The sequence below is a fragment of the Panthera pardus genome, unplaced genomic scaffold, assembly GCF_024362965.1.
Source record: "Panthera pardus isolate Hobbes unplaced genomic scaffold, ASM2436296v1 HiC_scaffold_15, whole genome shotgun sequence".
Classification (NCBI taxonomy): domain Eukaryota; kingdom Metazoa; phylum Chordata; class Mammalia; order Carnivora; family Felidae; genus Panthera; species Panthera pardus.
In genome coordinates this window covers 68,053,511-68,075,706 of record NW_026526710.1, presented here as the reverse complement: position 1 = coordinate 68,075,706, position 22,196 = coordinate 68,053,511, and positions in this window count along the sequence as shown.

The following is a 22,196-nucleotide window of genomic DNA, read 5'->3' as shown; positions in this document are numbered from 1 at the left end:
GAGAGAGAAAACCTCAGGAAGACATCACAAAAATTTGCTGAAGTCATTGTCAAATATGTGCAGAAATGATCTGATAATTGTTAAACCTGTATGGTAGTATATGAGAGTTCATAATCTGTTGATTTTAATATATTTGAAGTTCTCATAATAAAATATTAAAGAAACACATTTGTTACTAATTCTTTTACACTGAAATCTATGGGCACAAAATTTGGAGTGTATAAGAAAAATTCTTTTTTTTTTCTTTAAACTTTATTTACTTATTTTGAGAGAGTGTATGCATGTGAACAGGGCAGGAACAGAGACAGGAGAAAGAGAATCAAAGGCAGGCTCTACACTGTGCAGCCTGACGCCAGGCTCTATCTTACCAAGCATGAGATCATGACCTGAACCAAAACAAGGAGTCAGACTCTTAACCCACTGAGCCACCCAAGCTCTCCTAAGAAAAATTCTTTCTTAAGAGGATGGAGACCTGTCTACAGACAAGGACTCAGCTCCTAAAATTAGGTGAAAGGCTGAGAATCTCTAGTATAGCATTTCTGGTCAAGCCAGGATTCAGCAATCCTCTATTTTTTTGGCTATAATTCAGATTGTACCCTGTCATTGTTTTAAGTCATGGCACTATTGATATTTTGGGCAAGCCAAATGGGCATGGTACAGAGCCTTTGCTCCTGCCATCTCTGCCATGGTAGTCATGCTTCCACGAGCAAGCCCTGAAGGGGCAAAAGAAGGATGCCCATGGTCTATAAAGTGGATCACTCTTCCAGCCTGATGTTTAAGATCCTCTTTTGCATTGGAAACTTTTTAGGAGTATTCTCAGGGGCCACAAACATTCTCAGGCTGTGAGCCCATTCTGAGAGTTCCAGCCAAATCCCTGTTCTTCAAATTTCCTCTGGAAATGTGTCTCCTCTGGATTTGGTATGCAGACATGATTGAAGAGGCGGTGAATGTGTTTCCGGTTTTGCGTGGGATGGCACTATTCTGTTAGGTTGTGCCAGCTCTGGTGAGCTGGGAGCAAGTGCTACATAAAACCAGGGGATAACACGACAAGCTATAAACTGGGGGGCAATATTTGCAAACCACAGACTCAGCTAAGGACTGGGATCTAAAATATAAGGACTTCTTGGGGACGCCTGGGTGGCTCAGACGGTTAAACATCTGACTCTTGATTTCCGCTTAGGTCATGATCTTAACGATTTTGAGATCAAGTCCTGCTTCAGGCTCCACTCTGAGTAAGGAGCCTGCTGAAGATTCTCTCTCTGCCCCTCTCCTCACCTCACCCCACCCCCGCCACTCGTGCACACCTGTGCACATGCCCGCTCTCTCTCTCAAAAATGTAAATAAATAAAACAAAATAAAATATAAGGAATCCTAAAGACTCACAATAAAAAAAATCCAGGTTAGAAAATGGACAAAAGACACCAACAGATATTTCATCAAAGAGGCTATATGGATGGCAAATAAGCAAACAAAAAGGTGTTCAACCATCATTAGCTATTAGGGAAATGGAATTAAAACTACAATGATATATTAGTATATATCTATCAAAATAACTAAAGTAAAAAAAGTGACAATACCAAATATTGGCAAAGATGCAGAGAAACTAGATCTCTCATATACTGCAGGTTGGAACGAAAAATGGTACACTCTTGAAAACAGTTTGGAAAGTTGCTTACAAGTCAAACATACCATATGACAAAGCAATCGCACTGCTGAGCATTAATCCCAGAGAAATGAAAACTTACGTTCATACAAAAACCTGTATGTGAGTTCTGTGGCAGCTTTATTTGGAATAGTGAAATATCAGAATCTGATGGAATGTTCTTCAAGGAGTGAGTAAACTATAGTACATACATATCTCAAAAAGCGACTCAACAACAAAAAGAAACAAAATATTAATACAGTGAACAACTTGCAAGAACATCAGGGGATTTATGTAGGATCAAAATGCCAATCCCAAAAAGTTACATACTGGATGATTCCATGCAGGTAACATCTGAGAAATGAAAAACTGTAGAAATGCAGGATAGATTAATGACTGCCAGGGTTTGGTAACCCTGGGGGTGGGTACTGAGAATGGGGCTGGAGGGAGGTGGGTACAAATTATAAAGGGAAATACTAGGTATCCTGTGGCTTTGACTCTGTTCAGTATCTCAAGTGTGGTGCTAGACAGTTTTACATGTGTGGTAAAACTGTGCAGAACTGAACACACACACAGACAAATAGACACAAAAACTGGGGAAATATGAATAAGGTTGGTAGATTGTATCAACAGCAATATCTTGCTTGTGATATTATAGTTTTGCAAAACGGTCCATTGGGGAAAACTGTGCAAGGTGTATACCGGGTCTCTCTTAGCACATATACTTGCATGTGAATCTATAATCATCCTGATAAAATTTTGGGTTTTTTTTAATGCTTATTTATTTTGAGAGAATGCACATGCACATGAGCATGGGGTGGGGGTGGGGGGGGGGTGTTGCAGAGAGAGAGAGAGAGAATCCCAAGCAGGCTCTGTTCTCTGAGCACAGCACCTGACGCCAGACTCGATCTCACAACCCCAAGATCACAACCTGAGCTGAAACGAAGAGTCAGACGTTCAACCAACTAAGCCACCCAGGCGGCCCCCAATAAAAAATATAATTTAAAAGCTTGATTAAAAAATCCACACCTGCAGGAAAGACATATTATGGAAATTCTTATTTCCTTGGCCAAATAAAGCAAAAAGAGTTTAACCTCCCAAGAAAATTGTCACAGGAATTCTTTAACTAAACTTACATATTTTTCTATAGTAAATTCACAAAGAGAAAAAAAATGTTTTCTATATCCCATATCGAGCAGAAGAATGCTTGAAAGGTAAAACAGATGAGGTGCATGAATGAGCTCACAGTAGCCCCTGGAATTTCTCCGAGTTGTTATCTGTACTGTCAGTGGGTCCTTTTCATAATGTCCTGTTTCCTTCCAGAGTACCACTTCTTGTGCTACTCGAGGTCTGGAACTGCTGAGTAAGAAATGATACCTTTTTTCCTCCAAACATCTTTCCCCTGGATACATACTTCTGAAATTACTAACGTGACCATTTCGCAAAAATTTGTTCAACATCTCATAACTGCTCATTGTTGTAAATAAAACACGTTTTTAAGATGGTCTGTATTCAAGATGAGATCAGAAGTGCAGATGTTAATGGCAAGGTTTATTTTTTAGATCATATAGAAAACTTATTGTTAGAGACTTTTCGTGTATCTCTAGGGCACTTTGGGCCCTCTCCCACCTGCCCAAAATAAAAGGTGCAAATCTTCTTATCAGTGCATTTCTGAACCCACAGACATCCATGGCTAAGCACCCAAGAACATGACAGAACTGAAGCACCACAGAGACATCTACTGGTTGATTTCTTTCCTTCTAGTCTGGCTTTTAAGATTATGTTGTGTCACAAGGAATTGCCACTAACCAGGACCATTCAGCCTTGCATATGAGCACTATATGTAAGGCTATGCTGAAAATTATATTGCCCTATAACCTGGGCCAATTATTGGAAGTCTGGAGGGAACGATGGGCTCATAGTCCAATCTTCCCATCACATGCACACCACTGGCTTTTATAGGGCCTCTGACGGCCAAGATGGCAAAGAGCCAACCGTTAAATCCAGCAAGAGAAGCCGTGGGTGGGCACCACCAGGGTAATTCACAAATACGACCCAGCTGGAAAAATATGTACATGCCACTCTAACCTTTCCACGGATTATTTCCTGTAGCCCAGTACATAGGCAGTAATTAGGAAAATAGATAGGGATTAGAAATACTTGTTTGGGACCCTTTCTTAGAATCACATCTAAAGCTAAGCTGTGCCCTGGGAGGCACTGACCACTGGGACAGGAAGGGACAGAGATTTTGATGTCCCTGCTTCATGATACATTAACATTTTGTAAACCTACTTTTACTTTTCTAGCATTTTTTTTAAATTTTTTTTTAACATTTATTCAGTTTTGAGAGACAGAGGAGACAGAGCATGAGTGGGGGAGGGGCAGAGAGAGGGAGACACAGAATCGGAAGCAGGTTCCAGGCTCTGAGCTGTCAGCACAGAGCCGGACACAGGGCTCTAACCCACGAACCACAAGATCATGACCTGAGCCAAAGCAGACGCTTAACCGACAGAGCCATGCAGGTGCCCTTACTTTTCTAGAATTTTTCAGCTGTTGTTCTGTACTTTTATACTTTATGGTCATCTTTGGAGGCCTGGTTGGTTTGGGTCTCACCGTAGAGAATATTTTACCTCAGATACAATTGTGGGGAACAGTGATACAAGCTGAACTGTATAATAGTTGATTGAATTTTGATTTAATTATAGAACAAATTTGGAACATGTGAGGTGATCCAGGGGCCTTATGTCACAAGAGATCTAGATGTTCAAACCAGATGAACAAGGATGATTTATCCCTGTGGCTGTCCCCCCTTCTTTCCTGCATGAGGAAAAGGCATAAGTTTACGCTAGGAACAAAAAGATGCCCTGTCTCACAGATTTCATACAAAATGTCCCTCCATTAGTATATAACAGAGCTATAGTGATAATCGATTTGCAGAAGAGAAATAAAGAGGCACATTTCCTTTGGTTTATTAACATGGATTTTGGAATTGATCATATTGTCAGAAGCATTAGCTATGAGAGGATTCCTATTGTTTTTACTGATGATGAAAGCAGCGCATGCTCATTGTAAACATTCAAACCCCTCATTAACCCATTGTGACCCACAGAAAACCACTGCCAAAAGCTTGCTGTATATTCTTTTGGTGTTTATATGCATACACAAACATGCACATATACACACAGGAGTAAATATGAAAACATACCATGGTACTCTGTCACCTATTTGCAGCTGCTTTTCTAAAATAATTGTGTTTCAGATATATTTTCCTTATAACAAGGATATATCTACTGCATCCCTTTAAAGTGCATTTCTATATTTATCCAGATATTAAGTCTCCCCAAAGATCCCCTTTGAAAGGACAGTATTCTTTGACCCACAGTGGTAATCAAAGGGGTTGATTTTCCTGTTGAAGGTCTTTCCCCATTTCTCCTAGTTCAGCTATGGGCCTTTTTCTCTGGTTATCTGTGGTCTCCTATAAATTTTCCTCTAATCCAGTTAGTAGAGGAGTAATCCTCTTTTCTTCTCATAATGCCATGATCCAGTCTCCCCCTTGTCTTACAGAGTCAGTCAGCTAGTAGCAAATAGAATAAGTACCTCCTATATTTCAAACATTGCATAGACATGAGTCAGCAAAACAGACATGAGCCCTGCCCTCTGGAAGCTTGGAATGGTGTATATATTTCGTGATTAAAAGAATGTATGAAGAAATCGGGAAACAATGAAGCCTAGAAGGAATAAGGCCCAGAGTGACTCAGCTAGTAAGCAGCAGAAAGGTCACTGGAACCAGTCTCATAATCCCCTGATTTCAATATTCATCTCCACTGATTTAAATACTCATCTCCTTTGGAAAAAAAATTCAAAGGGAGAGTTGTTTCTGATTTTCCTGAATACCTCAAACCTGAATTTTCCTTCCAGAATCCCATGGGCCTTGCCCATATATTCAGTAAGGCTGGTGGCTGCTCAGGTCTCCAGAAAAGCTGGAAGGAAAGAAGGGAAATATGGTGGGAAAGGGGAAGATCTACGAGAGTAGTAGAGTCCTCCGATGTTTTCTTTTTTAATATATATATTTTAAATACCTTCCCTTAAGAATGCAGGATTCTTTCATTGTGGGCTACTTATATCAAGCACGTGTAACTCTTTTATAAAAAAAACAACATTAATTTCAGAAACAATTGCCTAATCCTAATTTTAAAATCTCACTTTTTGTATAGTTTCTATGTATTTAACTATTAGCAAGGTCAAGTGTCTTCGCCTCTGCTTATGTGCATTACTTCTAGTTTACTTCTGTGATAAGCACATTCATGTTCTTTACACAACTCTCTTTCTGTGAATCTACAAGTACATTACTAATTTGTAAGTACTCAGTATATGTAAAGAATAGTTTCTAAATTTTCCTATACGCTGAAAAGATTTTTCCCAGTTTGTTGTTGACTGATTTATTGTGCCCTTTCCATGTAGAAATTTAAGGACTTTTGTGCAGTGCTATTTGCCAATATTTATCTTGATAGCTTCTGAGTTTTGATATGGGATATACAGTATCTGTATATAAATATACATTTCATTTTGTCTCTAAGTTTTAGTGAAGAAAGGTGACATAACACAGTCAGCATAGTTTTACACCATAGTGATTACAGTCCTTAGAAACTGCTCAGCAAATTTCACTTTAATTTTTTCCTTAAATTCATCTAGAGTTAATGGGGGACAGAGCCTTAGACCTAAAGAATATAGAAAGAGCTTTTTGAGGGGCACCTGGGTGGCTCAGTTGGTTGAGCGTCTAACTTCTGCTCAGGTCATGATCTTGCAGTTGACGAGTTCGGGCCCCGCATCGGGCTCTGTGCTGACAGCTCAGATCCTGGAGCCTGCTTCAGATTCTGTGTCTCCCTCTCTCTCTGCCCCTCCCCTGCACATGCTCTCTCTCTCTCTCTCTCTCTCTCTCTCTCTCTCTCTGTCTGTCTCAAAAATAAATAAATATTAGAAAGAGCTTTTTGGAGGTCTAATGCACAGCATGGTGACTATAATAACGCTGAAATTGGGGCGCCTAGGTGGTTCAGTCGGTTAAGCAGCCGCTTCGGCTCAGGTCATGATCTCGCGGCCGTGAGTTCCAGCCCCATGTCGGGCTCTGTGCTGACAGCTCAGAGCCTGGAGTCTGTTTCAGATTCTGTGTCTCCCTCTCTCTCTGACCCTCCCCCGTTCATGCTCTGTCTCTCTCTGTCTCAAAAATAAATAAATGTTAAAAAAAATAAAAAATAATAAATAAAAAAAATAACGCTGAAATATATACTTGAAATTTGCTAAGAGAGTAGATCTTAAGTGTTCTCTTCCTCTCTCTCTTTCACACACACACACACACACACACACACACACACACACAATACAGTAACTATGGGAAATGATGAATATATTAATTGCCTTGATAATCATTTCACAAGGTATACATACACCAAATCATCACATTGTACACCTTAAATATTTACAATTTTTATTTGTCAATCATACCTCAATAAAGCTGGGCAGGGGGAGAACTTACTATGTCCAAAGAGATAATCAGCAAAAACTAAAAGAAAACAAGGGAAGTGTAGAAATAGAGAATGTAAAAGATGTTATTCTCTCCTACTTTCTCAGATGGCCTTGTTTGTGTGATACACAAACATAGCCCTTGTGTGCGACCAGTGACTCTCCCAAGGCATTCTGGGGTCTGTGTTGTCAGCCATTTTAATGGCTGATTAGCGCACAATTGATTGGATTAAGCGTGCAGTCATCCAAATTAGACTTTCAGTAATCTGACTGACCATGTTAGACCCCATATGACAGCGATCCCTCAGGCTGATGCTAAGGACATAGAAAGGAGAAAAGAGGCTGTTCGGTAGGAACACAATCTTTCCTGGGATGAAACAAGTCAACAAATATGGATGGCAAAGGCCTCCCAGGATAGAGAGGGTCATAGAACAAAGATTTTGCTAAAGCCCAATTCCACCTCTTGCTATCTATGTGACTTCAGACAAGTTATTTAAATCCTTAAGTCTCAGGGTCCTCCTAAGAGGAAATGGGCAAATTAATATCTCTATTTCAGAGTTGTTTTGATCAAATTAAGTAATAAGGTCTATACTACACCTAGATTACAACCAAATGTGAAGCAAATTCTCACAAGCCTCCACCAGCTTCTCCTTTTTTCATGTTTCATAATCTCAAGGTCTCATAATTCTCCTATCAGTTCAAAAATTATTTTTGAGTGCTTATTTTTACATAAGACACTATGTTATGGGCTATGAGACTAGTATACTATTGAATAAAACATGAGTTTTACTCTTTAAAAAGCTTATAGATTAGAGAGATAATGATAATCAAAGGCAATATTCATCAAGAAGTTATCTGTGCTAGATGCTTAATCATGTAATTCTCACAGCTACCCTAAAAGCTGCATGCTGTCTTTATCCCCATTTTACAGGTTAATAAATAGAGTTAGGAAACATCCACAGTCACACAAACTATACACGTCTGAACAAAGATTCAAACCCAGATGTCTATGAATTTAGAGCCCAAATTTTTAGTCAGCCTTAAGCACTATGTTACATAAAAAGTAATAATATCACTATAATATAGATAAGCAGCATGAGAAATACAGATAGATTTGCAGGGAAATTTACAGGAAGGGGTGGCCACATTTGGCTGAAGGATCAGGGAAGACTCTATATAAAAGATACCGGAGATGTATCTTCAAAAGCCATAATGTATTCGTCTGTGCTCTGCCAAGGTAATATTTTTTCCTTTCTGCAGAAATGATTTCAAGTGCTAGTGGGGGCCTGGCCAATGACAAACCAACATGAGTAGAGCACAGCCTTCAAAGTTAAGTGCCCACTGCTGTGAAATAAATGTTCTTGTCCTAGGCCTCCAAATGGCAAGCCTGGGAAGTCGAAATTTTCCACAGAAGAGCAAACACTATTTCATCCTTGACTAACCATTGGTGGGGGCCAATCTGTGATCTCTTCCAATGTTTCATGGACCATGCCTGTGACAGACCAGCAACTGTGAGCAAATGCAAGTGCTGCTCCTGGAACCATACAAAGAATCGCTATAAAACCAGGATATCCTATCAGGCATGGAATTATATTACCTATTCCAGGGGAAGGAGAGGAACAAAGATTTCTCTAACCAGTTACGGGCTAATGCTTTTTGTGAAAACTACATGTCACAAGATTTTTTTTTTTGTCAACACCATTAGAAACAAAACATGGTGCGTTATGGCTTTTTGTTTTTGTTTTTTTAATGTAATACAATGAGTATTTACAATGTAATGTAAAGAGTAGGTCCTATCAAGCAATTGATAGCATATCAGTCCTATTTCTGCCTATTCTAGTCCTATTCCTGCCCTTCTGTGAGCTATAGATTTTTAGTATCAGCCAGGCACCATGGCCTCTGGTTTTCCTGTTTCTGCCCCTGGTCACTTCCTATGGATGTCTCAGTTAGACTTGCTAAAGACAGACCCTTAAAAGGGTCCAAGTTGAAAAATAGGTAAAACTCTAATTGTCTGCCCTCCCATTCCTGAGGCCCTTCATCTTGCTGATTCAAGACAGACAGGTGTTGGTGACCACCTCCCACTTGCCTTAATGTCTGCCTCATTCTCTTCTTCCATTTGTTAAATCTCTTATGTGGCTTTGGATTCCCATGTTACTACTGTGCTTTTTTTTTTAGAGCACAGATTTCCCACCCATACTTCTGTTTGTCCCCTCAGCCTGCCCTCGTAGGACAACTATGAACTGAGGGGCTAGCTGCTTCTCTGTCTGATGTTGGTATCAAAGTTGACCTCAGTGCAAATACTATTATTTTCAACTTAAAAGCTTATTACCTTCTATATTATGGCATACAGCATACATCTCATGGGCATCATTTTGCAAATACAGACTCATAAGAATAGCATTGTTTTATCTCATTTGCATGAAATAAAATAAAACAAAATGATAACATTTTATCCTAAGTCCTTTTAGCACCTGGCTGCTGGGGAATTTAATCACATCACTCCTGGCCTTCCTGGACTTTTTCCTGTTTCTGCAGTCGAAATCTGAAGGAAATTAGTGAGAAAGTTCTTATTTGTGGTTTAAACAAAATAACTTCACTGAGCATGAGAAGGTATATTGTAATCTACAGGAAAAAAAATTCCAGGACCAGCTTCTTAGCCAGATTGATAACCATAAACACTAAGGCCATTTCGGTGGTAGGATACAGAGCAGAAGGTAAGAGGGTCCTAGATGTCAAGTGTAGATATTTGAACTGCATCCTGGAAGTCTTGCAAATTAGACAGACCTAGGGCATTTTCAGAGAAGCAGATTGCTGAGACCAATGTCCAGAGATTCTGACTAAGCCTAAGGTTTCAACCAAGAATTAACATTATTAACATGCCTTTTAGGTGATTTGTCCATGGGTCACAGAATGAGAAATGCAATTTTAGAGCAGGGGGATCGAAACTAAGAAAGCTATCTCCTCTAAGATCAATCAAGAAGTGTGTTACAAGAAGGATCAGAGCTAGAGATAAAAGACAACTGAATACAATAAAAAGAATTTAGACTACATGTGATGGGGTCTGGATGAGGATGGCAACTGAAGTGTGCTTAAAATTTCGTCTTCAACTAACAGGACCTAGATCTCTCTATCTGTTACCGTTCTGCTATTGCTGTATTGTCAAATACGTGGTCAGCCCTTCAGGGCTCATGGGCAGCTAGCTTCAGAGCTTCTCTACTATGATTTTACATGTAAAAATCTCCTTTTACATAATTTTATTCCAAGTCATCACTTTTGTTCAGGTATGTTTCTTTAAAGGGAAAAGTAAAACATTATTTCTACTCTTCTAAACTTTCATTCTTTTTGTTTCTTATTCTGTGTTTAAAAATGACTTTTGATTCAGAACTAATTTTAGACTTATAGAAAAGTTGCAAAAATAGCACAGTGAGTTTCCAAATATCTCTGACCCAGCTTGAAGCAGAAAAAAAGACATCGGTGGAAAAACTGGTGAAGTTCCAATAAGGTCTTCAGTTAAGAATATTGTATTCATGTCAAATCCTGGTTTTCTGCTCATACACTTTTAGTTTCTTTTATGTTAATTAACATAAACAAAAGCTACTGACATGATGTAGGGTAACTTTGTGAACATTGCCTCTTTCTTTTGTTTTTTGTTTTTGTTTTGAGAGAGAGGGTGCAAGTGATCGAGGAGCAGAGAGAAGGAGACTGAAATCCACAACAGGCAGAGAAAGAGAAAGAGAAGCAGAGACTGTGCTCACCCAAGGCAGGGTTTGTGCTCACCCCAAGCAGGGCTCGAACTCACAAACCATGAGATCACTGACCTGAGCCAAAGTCAGATGCTTAACCATCTGAGCCACCCAGGAACCCTGGGAGCCTCTTTCCTGACAGAAACAAATGTTATTTCTATGTATTAGGTTTATGCCATTAAGATATGTATTCATTTTATCTTTATGCCAGGTGTTGATGGAAAATGAGAATTGTGACTCCTTAAATTACTTAGTTGTAATTATTAAAATAATCTCTATGATTATTGCCATTTAATAACTAGAGGAAAAGAGGCACAGAGAAGTTAAATAGCTTGCTTAAGATCACACAGGATAATTAGAACAGAGAGTCACTGAAACCCACTGTCTCTGGGGCCCCCAATCTGTACTATAGGACCATCATGTTACACAATCTGTCACACTCATATTAAAATCCATAAGATGCAGTAATGCCAACTGTAGAATTCTTCTAAGTCCACACTCTAATATCACAGGGAGAAAAATGACATTTTTGTCTTTCACTAGTATAGTCATTGAGTGTCAATACTCCACAATAGATTGAAAACCCCAATAACCATTCTCTAAGTGAAGTAAAATTACAATATTTCTTCTGAGATGTATTAAAAAGTTATAATATAGTTATGATAAAACCTCTAGTCTGAACTGTCAGGTCAGCAGATTTCTCATGAAAGTTCTATTACACTGGAAAATCATAATCAATTATACTCATATGCTTCAACATGATTTAGTGGAGACAGCACCAAAGTAATCTCTCTAATGTTGACAAGTACCAGTAGCTGTCGGCATCACCGTATTGGTGTTAGAAGAGGGGTGTCAGTCAAGGTTCTCAGACTCTGATGATCTTATGCAGAAATAGGATACATTAGAAGTATAATGGCAGCTCGCTATTCATAACAGGCTGCCAAACCAGGCTGGTAAAATATAAGAGGCCAAGGAACAGAAAGGACAACAACTTTTGGTAGGAGTAGCCTGCACAAGCCCCCTTCTCCCGCAAATGTCTCCAGGTATGACCACCATTGTGAATGGAGGTAGTCCCTTATTCCTTCTATCATCTGTCCATGACTCAGAATCCCAAGGGAGAATATGTGATCGACCAAGCATTGGTCATTGGTCATTGGCCAGGGTCTGTGGGTGATGGGGCCTGGACCTCCACAAAGAGGGTTCCCAGGATTCAGAAAGGAATTTAGTATCCTGGAAACCCTGATGATGACAATGTCAACGCCAATTGTCAATGCCAATTTTTAATGACAACGCCGATTGTTATTCACAAGGGGAATTTTACATTCATTTCTTAGAGATGCAATGTCATAATATTCCTTCTGTCTGTGAGAAAAAATTCTTTTGCAGAAACACAGAAATGTTAGAATTTCAAAGGTATGCTGGGGCCTTCTAATTGAGCCACACACATCACACCAGAAATTCATTTATAATGAAATGAGAGGAGTAAAAGACATTGAAACCCATTCATAATTGCTGCAGTTAGCAACAGAGCAAAATTAAGAGCAAAAGCCAACATACTTGGGTTCTCATCCATCCAATACCCCTGTGTGACCAGCTGTGTGACCTTCGACAGGTTGCTTAACCCCATGTACCTTTTTTCTCTGTTCTACAAAATGGGAAAACTAATAGCACCGATTCACATGTTTGTGGAAAAAGATTAATGTAATTTATGCAAATCAATGAGAACCCTTCTTGGTCCACAGTGAACATTCAGTGGCAGTTTTGTTATGTCATGATACAGTCACCGCCATCATAACATCATCACCATCACGGCCATCCAGCTGCTATTCATAGACATCTGGTGCAAGACCTGTATCTCACAAGACCATGCATTTCATTGCTGTGCAGTTCTCATTATCACCAAGCTTAGTCAGTGAAGGAAGGAAAAAAGATCACTCTGGCAATACACATGAGGTCTCCTTGTCTTCCATACTGTCAGCTGCACTCGAGCACGGACATCCTTGACAAAAAGGCATCCTTTCCATCCGCATTTATTCCATTCCATCCACACATTCATTCTATTCAACAGATGATGTTGAAGTGATACTCAGTTAATAATGCTGACCAACAATGCACACATATATTCTAATGTTAAGCTCTAAATAGTGATGACTTGAAAAGTATTTTTAATAATGGTAGAATATACACTGATATTTTGTTTCTAAAACTAATGAAAGCAACAATGTATAAAATTAATGCTATGAATGTTATGCTAAAATGTGCTAGGTTACTTCCCTAAAATACTTTATTTGTAGTAAGTCATAGGCTTTCCAAACTAAGCAATTTTGTAAGAAATTATGTTCTTGTTATTAACACTCCTACACTTAACATCAATATCAAACCACTTCTCCTGAAGAGCAGAATTTAAATTTTTTTATTAATGAGAGATACATGTTATGGAATTTTAAATTAGTTTTGAGAGCATTACATTTTTCAATAAAAGAGAGCAATTATAAAGTATTTGGACAATCTCTAATGTATTTCTTACCTATTCAAAAAACTAGTTATTTAATGCAATAGTAATAATTTTAGAATTTGTTGGCTCTGTTATGTCCTAATTTATAAAACTTGATATTAAAATTATATACATTTAATAGCATTATAAAAAATAATAAAATGCAACATAACTTCTTTGTTGAACAAGATTTTTAGTTTTTGTTCACAACAAACTACCCACTAGATGGCACTAAACAATTGCCAATTTCTTTTTAAATAATGCCATTATAGGTATACTAAAACCAACATATAGAAAACCAAGAATCCTATTAATTGATGGGACAGTTGTTTCAGACGGACGTTGCCTCAAAGTCCCTAAATTACATGTAAGGTGATGTTTAGTACAAATGGAGGTACAATTGGGAGATATTTACTCAAGAAATATTACTGCTGACAGTCACTTGATATAAATGAGGCAAGCAGCTGGATATTAAGAATTCAACACAAATACTAAAATATAAATGATTCTTATGATTAAACTGTACTCATTTGAATTCCACCAAAGATTTCACTAGTGAAGGCCTGGATTTTCTCCATATTTATAAAGAAATACAGTTTACTAAACAACAGTAACAAAAGACTAATAGAAAGGAACTCCAGGAACAAGAGTTTATATATAAATTGAACCGATCATTACAATTACTCTTGACCAAGGGCTGGTAGGTAGAAAGTGAATATCAAGATATTTTCAGTTATGGATATCCTATCATTTCGTCTGATCTTTGCCCAAGGTACTGAGGTTATAACTCAGTTCATAAAATTAGAAATATGAGATCATATCTACATAAAGCCAAGATTACAGATGAAAGCTCATCTGAATGACCTAGATACTTGCTAGTTAGGAGATATAGGTCATCCTATTGAAATATTCCATTCTCGTTTGGTGGTTGGTCTACACTAAGTCACAAAATGCAGAGTCAAACACTAGATGGTTTCTTTTTTTTTTTTTTTTTTTTAATTTTTTTTTTCAACGTTTTTTATTTATTTTTGGGACAGAGAGAGACAGAGCATGAACGGGGGAGGGGCAGAGAGAGAGGGAGACACAGAATCGGAAACAGGCTCCAGGCTCCGAGCCATCAGCCCAGAGCCTGACGCGGGGCTCGAACTCACGGACCGCGAGATCGTGACCTGGCTGAAGTCGGACGCTTAACCGACTGCGCCACCCAGGCGCCCCAAACACTAGATGGTTTCGAAGGCAGTGCACTTTCCTGCCTTGCCCCCATTTTGTTGTATACAGATGGGATAAAGTTTAATGGTAATAGCTTTCAAGTCACTGCATTTTGCCCCCAGCATTTCTTGCAGGGCCTTAGCTCCCTGAAACATGTGCCCTCCTCAAGGGTTTATGAAGACCCCGGGGTCTGTTGTGTATTTGGTGACTATAGATCTTTTCTACATTGTTATTTCTTCTCTAAGTTAACTCCATCTCGGCTGAGCACCTAGGGGGTCCCCCAGGCATTCCTGCTGCTTCCACCGTGTGCCAGCATGTGTACTAGGCACGGCAGTTCACCATTACAACTGAGCCACCAAGGCTGTAGACATACAAAGGCCATGCGGTTTCCTGGCAGGTCATTTGCACTGGTCAGCGGGTTAACTCCTGGAGGACACAATGGTGAAAGGGACAAACATGGCTCTCTTCTCATAGAATATACTGACAGCTCTCATTTCTTTCTCTGCCTTTCTTGCTATCCACTCTACGAATTGTAAACAAAATTCCCAAGAGTGCAGTAACTTCCATTTAATTCTCTCATTTATATCGCAAACAGAAACAATTAAGGGGTAAATGGTGCGTTTTGGATCTAGATTTAAGTTGTGGCTATTTATATCATTTTTCCTGCGTTTTTTCTAATTAACATATAAAAGTGTATTTACTCATAGTAGAAATTTGGGGAAATCACTTAAAAATACAAAGAAGAACATAAGAGTCACTCATAATTCCACCTCTCAGTGACAGTTGCTATTAATATTTGATAAACAGCCTTAAGTTCTATGCATATATTTTCATATTGTAAACATATGTATTGTTTATTCCTATTTGTGTATTTCCACCCCAGATCAGTCTGAATTTGCGGGGGTACGATCATTAAATGGTTTTTTCCCCCTTTTCAACCATTTCAACAACACTCGCTAATCTTTCTTCACTCCTCAACACACAAAAAGTCTTATCCTGTACTGACTTCATCCTGTCCTCCAGAGCCCCCCTGCCTGCCACTCGAAATTGTGCAACCTAGGGAAAGTAGACGAAATCTCTGTTTCTCAGTTCCCTTACTATATCGTGATAGAAATACTTTATAGGCTGTCGTGACGTGAATAGTGGATAAAGCTATCCAAATAACAGCCTGCTGCTAAACAAGCAGATCTCGTTTGTCATTGTAGGAATCTTTCTCCCACTTAAGCTCAGATCTCAAGTTTTCCCTTCTCCCCAGCTCTAGCATCTAGCATCATGGCGGAGCTCCCATCTGCTCTTAATGCCTCCCTCTTCCCCCTCTGGTCTACCTCAGCTCTGAGGCCACAGAGGTAGAGGAGGGGGTAGGGTTTGGAGGGAATGGCCCAAAAAGATCTTGCCTCACAAAGTGAGAGGCTGCAAAATCATCTGTGGGATGTTGCAGTTCCTCTGGGTGACACCTCCTGGTGACAGGTGCCACCTTAAAAAGATGCTCTGTACTCATTAGCAGTCACTGCCCTTTCTCCCACCCCCAAGCCTCCCAGCCCCAAGGAACAATTAATCTACTTTCTGTCTTCATAGAATTGCCTATTCTAAGGATGTAGAGACTTGGAGCCATGCCAAAGAGCTCTTTTGCATTATTCTAAAAAAAATTAAAAAAACAAGACGGGGAGCCTGGATGGCTCAGTTGGTTATACCCACCTACTCTTGATTTCAGATCAGGTCACGATCTCACAGTTTGTGAGTTCTAGCCCTGCGTCAGGCTCTGTGCTGACAGCACAGACCCTGCTTGGGATTCCTTCTCCCTCTCTCTCTCTCTCTCTGCCCCTTCCCACTTGCGCGCTCTCTCTCAAAATAAATAAAAACTTAAAAAAATAAATTTAAAAAAAGAGAGAAAAAAACTTAGAGTAGTAGTATCCAGAAACGATAACCACAGCTCCAACTGATGAGAAAGAGAGCTTATGAAAGGCAATTATAGCAAGTGGCAGAGCAGTGCAATCTGCTTTACGCATCACTGGGTATTTTGTATTTTTATAGCATTGACAACTTTAGATCTTATATCTTTTACGCTCTAATATAGGTATTACTCACAGTAATTACTCATAGGTATTACTCATAGCCCTTCCTGAAGTTGTAACACTTTGTTAAACAGACTCAGGCAAAAATCACAAAATGCTACGAGCTCAGTTGGACTTTAACTAGGATTATTGCATGTTTCAGGCTCGTGAAGGATGCCAATTATGGAATAAGGAAATGGGATCATTTGGTCCCACCAAAGACTGTTCTTACCTTCTGCCATGAAAATCTGTGGGATGTAGTATTTGATGTTCCTCCTTTGGGCTTCCAGTGCCTCGGCTGTGAAATAGAGGAAATAGTGTCACTAAAGGAAGGGAAGAACAGGGAAGCTTTTAAGAGCTCAGGTTCTCAACTAAGTAGGGCTTAGTCTACTCAGTTCACTTCTAATTCCTTTTCCATTGCTCCTCTGCTCCAATTTTAGGATTTGACTCTGTGGCAGCTTTAGATAAAATATAATTTCAAGGATTCTTTTTCCATAAGATTTCAAGTTTAAAAAAAATACATTTAGAAGAGTACACAAAATATAAATGTACGGTTCAATCAATTATTGAACACACTGTAACCTCCCAAGCCAAGAAGTAGAATATTACCAGCCTGTCTGAAATTCCATCTTGTGGTTTTTCCAAGTCACTATTCGCGCTTTTCTCCCAAGGATAACTACTTGTCTGAGCTCAGTTCTCTAGAGGCAAAGATGAATTGTTAAAGCCTTACCTAACGGTTCAACCTCAAGGCAATAGGAGTGAGGGAAAAGGGAAGGAAAGATGGAAAGAGGGGGAGTAAATGCCAGGTGGTGCATCACCAAGCTTGCCACAGCTTGCATCCACAATGACATACGTGGTCACTCAGACTCATGGAATATTTCCATACATCATATGTGACAAAGGATGCCTGAGCTTCTCAATGGACACCACAGAGGATAGCCAGGCACGAACCCATCATCTGTGCCCCATGCAAGATGTCCTGCTTCTGGATAAAGGGACTCCAGCAGCAAGAGGCTGGTAATGGTGAGATGCTGGTGGTGGAATGGACAGAGTTGGAACCACAACTCCCATGCTATACGTTTGCCAAATATTTCCAGACGTGACAAGATTACACTTGTTCTCTTCATGGTAGGGTGAGTGTATAAGCCTTATTCAGGCCCGCGAGTTGTGAGCAGAAGTTACAGATCTCACTTCCATTTCAAAACATTCATTGTAGGAGCCATACCCACCAGGACTTTCTGCAATGGAGATCATCTTTAAGATACAATCGGCGAGAGTCAGTGAGCAGATTTGGAGTAGAAGCCCTAACTTCTGCGCAAGATATGTGTGATAGACATATACCAGGAGCAGAAAAAAAAAAACAAAAAACAAAACACTTTCTCATTTTAAGCCACTAATTGTATAGGGTTGTTTGTACTGCGGCACCAGCCAGCCTGTCCCAACTGATACAACTTGGAATATTGTGATGTTCCCTGAAATCATTCCTGTGTCCGATGAGAGAGCCGACATTTGGATGCTTGCCAAAGAATAGATACAACTTAAAGCAACCTAGACAAGAATAACCACAAACTATGCCATTCCATACCCAGTGAAATAAGTATTTGTTGCTGCCATCACCCATTCCCCATGTTCCCTCTAGTGTCTAAAAACCTAGAAGAAGGAGGAAAGTGACACAAAAGAACTCACTATTAGTTTCCTCTCCCTTTCATTTTCCTGGAGCCGTGGATCAAATCTGAGCTGAAAAAAAAAATTAACTCAGGATTTTTTTTAACAGAATTATTCTATTTCAGAGAGTGATCAGAACGCCACAGATCATCAAAAGTGTCTTTAAAGCAATAGAAAAAAGAGATTCCAATAGAGCACTACTGTAGATGTAATTTTTATTCCTAATATATTTGTTTAGTAAATGAGTCACATTAGCAAAGGCTAGTGCGTTCCAAGGATATTGTGGAACTCAGAGCCTATAAGAAGAGTGATTTCAACCTGATTCATTGTTGTTGAGGAGGAAGTGTTCCCCAGGCCATATACACTATGACTTATCTATGCCTCATTAATATTATGATAGACACAGATATATTAACCATAATATTTTGTTTTTGTCTATTGTCAGATACTAATTGGTTGAATACGACGAATAGGATCTTTCAAAAATACTTTTCCAAAAGTAGTAACAATTATGGACTAATTTTTGCATTGTCCTTGTGGCTTTATGACAATAAAGCCAACTTCTCCTTCCACAGAAAGGACATACATATAATATACACAATCACATATAAGATATTATGCTATATATTAAAATAATGTAACATATCAATTCATTAGAGAAATATATTTGTACACATAAAACATTTTTTGAGATGTAATTCACACGCCACTCATGTGATCCATTTAAAATATACACTTCAATGGTTTTAGTATATTCACAAAGTTGTGTAACCTATTTCAGAATCTACCTCAGAACATTTTCACTGCTCTAATAAGAAGCCCTGTACTCGTCAGCAATCCCTACCCTATGCCCCCAACTTTTCCAGCCCTAGGGGCAATTTTTTAATTTACTTTCTATCTTCATAGAATTGCCTATTCTGGACATTTAATAGAAGTAGAGTCATAAAATATTATTCTTTTTTAAGTGGCTTCTTTCACATTGTATAATGTTTTCAAGGTGCATCTATGATGGAGCATGAATTAGAACTACACTTATTTTTATGGCCAAGTAACATTCCTCTGTATGGCTCTTCCAAATTTTAGGTTTTCATTCATCCGTTGATAAGCATTTGTGTTGTTTCCATTTTTGGCTATTCTGAATAATGCTGCTTTGAATGATACAAACAAGTTTTTCTGTGGACACACGTTTTCACTTCTGTTGGGTATATACCTAGGAGTGGGATTTCAGGTCATGTGGTAACTCTTTGTTTCCCCTTTTTGGAAACTTCCAGACTATTTTCCAGGCATCTGCATCATTTTACATTCTCACCAGCAGTGTAGGAGGGTTCTAATTTCAATATGTCTTTTAATGAAGAAAACACATGGAGATGCTGCAGGTGTATTTGTTAACTCCTGTAAACGAGGCAAGCTTTTTCTACTTGCAATGCCAGAAGATACTGGAACTCTCTCAGTTCATCAAGACAACGATCGCATCATCCTAAAGTTCCTAGATTGCTATCAGGGAGCCATTTGGATCCTAAAACACTCCGGCTCAGATGCAGGAAAAAATGAATGCCTTCACCTGTGTTCATTTGTTAACTTAATTTCAACTCCTATTCAGCCACTTTGGTTAAATAAGAACATGAGAACTATTTTTATGTGGATAACAATTATCATCGGAGTTTGCATAATGGTAAAAATATCAAGCCACTCATCAGAAGATGTGACTTCCCTTTGAAGTTAAGACTAGGAAAAAATATTTGAGTCTTAATGCATGAAGTATCAGTATCCACGGTACCTAATTCCTAGAGGATCCTGTGCCACCTTGAAAAGGAACTTAATCAAGTATCAGTAATGATTTTACATCCTTTAAAGGGGAGAATCAAATATAGCATCCTAAGTGCCAAGACATTAGAAATCAATATAAAAGAAGATATCTGTGTATTGTGTAAATGGTTATGAAAATTACAAGTTCATTTATCAAAAAAGATTACCTGTTCACGAGTCCTAATGAGAGATCCCATTTGGTGAGCATTTGGCTAATAACTCAGCAGCTGTGGAGCATTATAACTTAATCTAATTATTTCCAAAGAGATGTGATCTATCTGCTACAAACAAAAACACACGCAGAGAAAAGAAATAGGTCTCTATGTTTCTAACTATTCCAAATGAACCACAGAATGTAGAAAAACAATATTTACCTATGAGCCACCTGTATTCCCCGTGTAATGCTAAGTCCACATCATCAGTGACAAAGCATCCTGGAGAATGGAAGCAATTATGCAGATAATTAAAGGAAAGCAATCACTTGTGCCCCCCTTTTCCTCCTTATCCCCCCAATTATCAGGAAATTAGCATGAAGCATTTTTTCTTTTAAAAAGTGAACTATATGAGTAATTGTTTTAATATCCTGCTTGATTTTAATAGAAAGTCTTATCAAGTGAGAATTCAATTATGAGGATTTGTTTACTACCCAAAATGGTTAATTTAAGGATTGATGAAGTGCCCGTCCCTCCATGTGTAGAAAATGATATCAAGAGTTTCTACTTTTGTGGAAATCATCTGGGCCTGGAGATTCAACCCTGCTAATAACTGAATGCTTGTTTATTGATTATGTCCTGGATCAAAAATAAAAGCTATGAAAACCAGTTTGGGGACAATTGGAACAATTTAAAGATGGATTGTATAGCAGATGATGTTATGGCAGTGTTTTTAAATATCCTTGAGTAAAGTAATGCTATTGTGAATATCTCTTTGGAGAGGCCTGCTGAAATATCAAGGGTAAAGTGTCAGGATATCTACAACTTATTTGCAAAGAGTTCAGGCAAAAAAAAAAAAAAAAAAAAAAAAGCCTGAATATAAAGCAAATGCAATCAAATTATGACGATGGGGGATTCTAGGTCAAGAAAAACAGGTGTTGCTTCTTCGCAGGTTTATAACTTGTCAAAATAAATATAATTTGGGAAGAGATGAAAAGAAGGCAAACTTCTGCCTGTGAAAATCTAAACCCTTACAATCCTGACTTAAATGCTACATGTATGCATGTTACCCTATTACCTACCCCATTGTGAACTGTCCCTCTCTGACTATAACGCTTTCTGGCTATCCACTGAATTAGCAACTAGTCATGTTCTATTCTCAATAAACATCTGTTAATTCAATTGATTGATGTAGGTTTGAAGCTCAAGCCATCAGTCACTAACAGATTTTGTAAGAGGAGATAATAACAGTATCACAGAGACAGCTGCTACTTATTACATGTTCATTGTATGCCTGGCATAGGGCTAAATATTTCACATAAAGCACATCATATTATTTCACAATACTTTTGATGCAGAATGCTGGACTGACAATCCATGAAAAAACCCTGATTTACTTTAGTAAAGCAGTTCTCAGCATGCCATGATATTTAAAAAAAGAAAAAAGAAAACCAAGATGCTTTATTTCCTGTGGTCTCACACAACTGGGAGGTGCTTAATGGGGTTCGTATCGCTTTAAAAGCCAAGGAGTAAGCCATTGCCAGAGCAAAATTACCAAGAAACAATTTGTGGAGGCCAAGGCAGTGGCTCTCTTGTACATGGTGACTTCACTTCTGAGGTAAGGTGCAGTGCAACAACCCTGAGGCAGTCAACACCCGGATCCATTAGGGTGCTGGGCCAGAAGCTCTGTAGCTCCTGAATTTGCCCAGCAACCTGCTGATGCTTTTTCAAAATGTTCTTGTCGATGGGAAAGATTAATTAACAGAAAGAAGCCTGAGGTCTATTTCCAAGATGGAAGATGGTCTTTTCCATCTACATAAAGCTGCTTAAATGATATCCCATGGCTTTTATAATAGGTGTCCTTGACACATGACATTGAGTGAAGAATCCTTTAGGTAACACAGTGTGCATAAAACT